Consider the following 6,964-nt stretch of genomic DNA (forward strand, 5'->3'; position numbering starts at 1 on the left):
GGGCCATGATGAGCAAGAAGGTGGAGACCAATAGTCTAAATATGGCCAACGTATACCTTGCCAGCTTAGCACTCATCATCGAAAATATCCATAAAGGGTAATAAGAACTCCTCCCCGAGCATTCTCACCACCTTTTCCTTCATTCTCTCCTCGTAACTTAGCTACAGCAACCTCCTTGTGCCCCCACAGCCTCGTAACCACTGTCCTCCATCGATATCTCCCATATTATTTCTCTCAATGTTTTCTACAGGAGCACCTACAGGTTTTCTACAGGAGCACCTACAAGAAATCTACAGGAGGGACAACAAGCTTCTACAGGAGGGGCAGTGAGTCGTTTTGAAGGGAGAAAACACGATTTTTAGCACGATTTTCGGTCTGAAGAGGTAGGGTTCATGCATGCCACCTATTAAATATCAATATATGAAAGAAGTGGTCTCAATTTGAGGAGGAAATAGGTCTTTAGGAGAGGAGAAAATACATAAAAAAAAACTACTTATTTAAAAAAACACAGTCTCCTCTATTTCTCTGTTCTTCTCAAAATTCTTTGACTCCACCTCTATATTTGGTTTTCCGAAAGAATATAGACAATATGACAGGAGGGTTTATTACGAGCCCACTAAGTCCACTAGGCTCCATGCACATCCTCAAGTGGTGGACATCTTCACAAGGGAAAACTAGATGAATTTCTTTGAGAAATTTCAAGGGTTTGATGAGGAAATTGCCCAAGAGTTTGCTCTCTCTCTAGTCCCTCACATAAGAACTCATGCCACTATCACCATTAGAGGCATTTCCATGGAGATAACCCCTAAATTTATCAGTAGGGTCACTACCCTTCCTCTTGGGCTGCCTTGGATTAAAGATGAGAAACCAATTGGCCAGGCTGCCAAGAAGAACTTTTTCCAAAAGAATGAAACCCCTTTTGAAGATAAAAATGGCATTAGAAGGGCTAGCATACCATATCCCTGGGATGAGGTTAGATATCAAATAATCAAATACATTTCCTGTGAGGGGAGGTACAACATTATTTATGGTTTACAAAAAAATATTTTTCGGCGAAGGTCACATGAGACATCATTTGTCGACGCGTTTCGAACCAACCAGTGTGGTTCATCGTCAGGACAAGTTGAAGAACCAGATCCAGCCTAGCAGTTTAAATAGGCAGAGCAAAGCCCCCAGCGGTTAAAAAGACTAACAGCTACTTTTGACTAGGAATCCTAAAAATGCTACTCGGGGGGACCAGCCCTTTAAATAAATTAATAATGTGATAAAAATATTAAAAATAATAATTAAAAATATATAATAGTTAGTTCAATTATAACCTAAAAATAATTTATGTTAATAGGTAGTTAAAGACAAATAAATAAAATCATATCTAAGGGGAAAAATTACCCTAGAGGGGGAGAGTCCCTCAAAAAAATAAAAATAAATAAATAAATAAATAAATAAAAAATAAAAATAAATAAGTAATTATGTTCAATTAGTAAAAATAATTTATAAAAATAGTTAGTTAGAGATAAATAATTAAAAAATTATATCTAAGGGAAAAATATTTCTCATAGAGGGACCAATCCCTTAGAAAAATAAAATAATTATGTGAAAACTTTTTTATTAATGAAAATTATATGATAATAGTTTGTAATGATAAAATTATATTAAATTATATTAAAATTATGTTAAAATTAAAATATAATTAAAATTAAATTATATTAAAATTATATTAAAATTAAAATTAAAATATAATTAAAATTATATCTAAAGTTAAAATTATATTATTACATTATATTAAAATTATGTTAAATTATATTACCTAGGGGACCAACCCCCTAAAATAAAATGATTATGTAATTCAAAATTTTTTTTTTTTTTAATTTTAATGTTAGTAACGATAATAATAAGATCATTAGTGATATGAATAATATTATTAATAACGATGTTAATTTGAATAACAGGGATATAGTTAATATTGATATGAATAATATCGGTAGTGATATGAATAATAGGATTGAGAATAGTATTGATAAGAAGCGTTCTGTTGATGATCAACGTGGTAGGGATAACAAAGATTTTATTAGAAGCGATAAATATAATTTTCATTATAATAACGATATTACTATTATGAATAACAATGATATGGTTAATGTTAGTAATGATAATAATAATATCATTAGTGATATGAATAATATTATTAATAATAGTATTGAGAAGAGTAATAATTTTAATATTAATAATGGTTATGATAATATTATTAATAATATTATTATGGATAATAAGAATATTAATAATATTAATATTCATAATAAGAATATTAACAATAATAATAAATTTATTAATAAATATAATGGTAATAGATTCAATCATAATAAGAATTCGCATAATAAGTCTTCAATTTTTAAGGCTAATTCGTCTAGCTTGGAGAATAATAAGAATAAGGCGGATATTTAGTGCTTTCCTTCTCGTTCTAATAAGGTTTTAAATCTTTCCAGTTTCTCTTTTCCCCCTTCTGTTTTTAAAGTTTTAGGCAAAGGTTTAAATTTTGCCTTGGCTCCAAAGAGAATCCCGGTAGATGATATTATTTGTGACATCGAGTTTGGGATCCGGAATTTACCTGATAGGCTCAAGGACACCATCAGGCAAGATTGTGCGGTTGTCTTGAGAAAGGCTAAGCCCCCTAAGAGCAACCTTAGCAAAGAAGAATCTGTCGCTCTCATATCCTTGAACCAGAACAAGGATATCATTGTTTTAAAAGCAGACAAGGGTGGTGCTGCCGTTATTCTGAACAAAGCTGATTACCGTAGCAAGATGTTGGATCATATTCATAATAGTGGTAGCTACAAAAAGCTTCCTAAGAATCCTTTAAAGAAGGTTGCTAAGAAGGTGGCGCTTGCCATTAAATCCATTAGCTCATTAAGTTCCCTGCAACATAAACTCATTGAAAGCAACCCTATCACGCCTAGAATATATGGTCTCCCCAAAATTCACAAGGATGGGGCTCCCTTGAGGCCCATTGTCAACACCATTGGTGGTCCTACCTACCTTCTTGCTAAGTTCCTTGCATTAAAGCTTAAGCCCTTGGTTGGTCATTCGAAGTCGTTCGTAAAGGACTCGGATTCCTACATTAAGGAGCTCAAGGGTATTAAGCTTGACCCTGGGGACATTCTTGTTAGTTTTGATGTTGTTTCCCTCTTCACTTGCATCCCTATTAGTGAGGCCATGGAGGTGATCAACCGCCTAACAGATCCTGACACTGCTAAGTTAGTTGAGATCTGTCTCACTTCTATGTTTTTCTGTTTTGAGGGAGAGTTCTTCGAGCAAACCTGCGGGGTTGCCATGGGCTCACCCCTTTCCTCTGTTGTTGCTAATCTTTTCATGGAAGATTTTGAGTCCAAGGCTCTAAACTCTTCCAGGCTCCTGCCAAAGCTTTGGAGAAGATATGTGGATGACACCAATGTTATCTGGCCTCACGGCCAAGAGGAATTAAATCTCTTCTTCATTCATCTCAATAATCAATCCTCTGCCATTAAGTTCACCATGGAGCAGGAGGTCGATGGTTGCCTTCCGTTCCTCAATATTCTTATTTCTATGAATAGTGATGGTTCCCTCGGCCACCAGGTTTTTCGGAAGAAAACGCATACTGAGCAGTATCTTCATGCTAGTTCCCATCATTTCCCGGCTCAAAAGTTGGGTGTTCTTAATACCCTAGCTACTCGGGCCCTAAGGATCTCGGATAAGGAGAGTTTGGAGAATGAAAAATCCCATCTCCTTGATGTCTTTGTTGAGAACGGTTATAGTAGATTCCTGGGTCAGAGGGCTTTCGTTAAAGCTTCGAAGAATTCCCTATCTCATCGAGAACCGAAGGAGCGAATTCCTGGTGTCCTTCTCCCTTATGTTTAGGGGACTACTGATAAGATTGGTAGGATTCTCAGGTCGCATGATGTTCCTGTGACCTTTAGGCCCCTGAACACCATTCGCATGTCCCTCAGATCAGCAAAGGATCCTATCGACCCTAAAGATATGAAAGGTGTGTACTTGATTCCCTGTTCTTGTGGGACCCCCTACATTGGGGAAACTGGTCACTCCATTAACCAGAGGATTAGTGAGCATGCTGCTGATCTTAAGCATAGGCGTACTAAGTCTTCCGCTTTGGCTGAGCACGCCGAGAAAACCAATCATCATGTTTCTATTGAGGAAGCTAGTGTTATTGCTAAGGTTTCGCACTTCCATCATCGGAAATTTAGGGAGGCGCTTGAGATTGAAAAGAGGCCAAGTAATCTCAATAGAGATGATGGCTGGAAAATCAGTCGATGTTGGGTCCCAGCACTCTCATCCTAGTCCTCGTTTTTTTTTTTTTTTTTTTTAGTATTATTTTTATTTATTAATGTATTTATTTAGTTTAATTAATTAATTAATTATTTATATTTTTTACTCATTTTGTTTTTCCTTCCTAATTTTCCTTCTTATTTTTAATAATTTATTTGTAACGAAATATTATCACTAAGTATTTTTAATTACTAATCTAACTTAAAAAAATTTTAATTTTTGAATTATATAATCATTTTATTTTAGGGGGTTGGTCCCCCTAGGTAATATAATTTAACATAATTTTAATATAATGTAATAATATAATTTTAACTTTAGCTATAATTTTAATTATATTTTAATTTTAATTTTAATATAATTTTAATATAATTTAGTTTTAATTATATTTTAATTTTAACATAATTTTAATATAATTTAATATAATTTTATCATTACAAACTATTATCATATAATTTTCATTAATAAAAAAGTTTTCACATAATTATTTTATTTTTCTAATGGATTGGTCCCTCTATGAGAAATATTTTTCCCTTAGATATAATTTTTTAATTATTTATCTCTAACTAACTATTTTTATAAATTATTTTTACTAATGGAACATAATTACTTATTTATTTTTATTTTTATTTTTATTTTTATTTATTTATTTTTTAATTTATATTTATTTATTTATTTTTTTTTTTTTTTTTTTTGAGGGACTGTCCCCCTCTAGGGTAATTTTTCCCCATAGATATGATTTTATTTATTTGTCTTTAACTAACTATTAACATAAATTATTTTTAGGTTATAATTGAACTAACTATTATATATTTTTAATTATTATTTTTAATATTTTTATCACATTATTAATTTATTTAAAGGGCTGGTCCCCCCGGGTAGCATTTTTAGGATTCCTAGTCAAAAGTAGCTGTTAGTCTTTTTAACCGCTGGGGGCTTTGCTCTGCCTATTTAAACTGCTAGGCTGGATCTGGTTCTTCAACTTGTCCTGACGATGAACCACACTGGTTGGTTCGAAACGCGTCGACAAATGATGTCTCATGTGACCTTCGCCGAAAAATATTTTTTTGTAAACTTGATATGGATCACAGAAGCTTAAACTCTATTATTGTTTATGGTTATCACTTTGGAATCCTCCAAGAATTAAGGTATGGCATGGACACTTCAACACCTCAGAAGCTGAGCATCCCTTACTTCCTCCTGCAGTCCCTCATTGAGTCCAGCACCAAGGTACACATAGGAAATTCAAAGCAGCTAGCTCACCATGGCTTAATCAAAATCTTAGTAGAGGAAGCCCTCCATACCTTTACACTCCCTATAGCATGGGAAGTTTTTCGAAACATGGCAACTGAGGATGACATAAAGGCTTTAACCTATGATGTCAGCCCTAGTGGTAGTAAGGAGGAAGAACAACAAGGGGGAGAAGGTGGAGCTAGGGGTGACATAGCAGAACAAGAGAGGAAGGAGGAAGGAACCGAAATAGAGGAGGAGAGAGCTGAAGAAACAGAGCAAGAAGAGACAGAAGTAGAAGAAAAAGAGGCAGAGAAGGAAGAACAAGGAGAAGAGTCCCGAGAGACTTTGGAAAGGGAGGCAGCAACCAGCTTCCCTACCCTCAGTGCACCAATCAAGCCAAAGCAAAAGAGGAAAAGGTAAACCTCCATGTATTTCAGGGCTAGGAAGAGCACAAGAATTAAAACATGCAAACCTCAGCCCTCTTCAAAAGTGTCAATTACCATTGGAGATTCACCCTTTGCCAAGGGGAAAGAATCTCCTTCCAAGACACATATAACATATGAAAGGGGGACTCCTAGATCTTCCACATGGAAGGAAAAGGTAGTACTACATGAGGCTCAGACAGTTCTACAGGAGACCCAAAAGCTTGAGAAAAGGATAGAAGGATAGCCACTATGGAGTACTAAAGAAGGTATGTTTTTGGTAATTATTTCAACATCGTTTCATTAGAACTTACAAACATTTTTGCATCATGAACTCAGAAAATGATAAGGAATTGTAATAAAACATGTGAGATTAATATGCAAGACGAAAACACTGACAATTATCATTTTCTTATGCAGGAAGGAGGAAAAACGAGAAGTTTTCGTTCCAATGGAAATGACAAGGATAGGTTAACCGCTGTCCCTTTGACGGGAGACCGTATGCAAACAAGGCAAAGCAAATCAAAGTGAATCAGCCCTGGAAAGGAAGTGGAGATATCGACTCGGCGCAGGAAAGGAAAGAGATGACTGAAGACTAATGGTTCGGCGAATCCCTCAGGATCCTTGATCCTGAGGGATCGCTGTTTTATCTATTTCCGCACTTAGATATCTTTTCCTTCACCCTTATAAAAGGGGCAAAACTGTTAGCTCAGAGAATGGGTTATGTTTTATGTAATTTCCTTTAAGATCAAAACTTTGATCATTGAGTCTCGTTAAGAACCGATCTATTGTAATTTCTCTTTATGCATTAATACAAACTTGGTTACTATTTCATCTCTGAGTCTGGAATAACTTCAAGCGGTGTACCCTTTGAGGCTAAGGGCCTAACCCTGGAGGACACTTGCTCCTGTATTATTACATTTGGTTTATGCGTGGTTTTCTTATCGACGTTATTTGGTAATCTGATTTGTTTTGTAGGTTACATCACATGTTCT

The sequence above is a fragment of the Pinus tabuliformis genome, chromosome 5_1, assembly GCF_031772625.1.
Source record: "Pinus tabuliformis cultivar Carrire ecotype Pingquan chromosome 5_1, CPIR1, whole genome shotgun sequence".
Lineage (NCBI taxonomy): Eukaryota > Viridiplantae > Streptophyta > Pinopsida > Pinales > Pinaceae > Pinus > Pinus tabuliformis.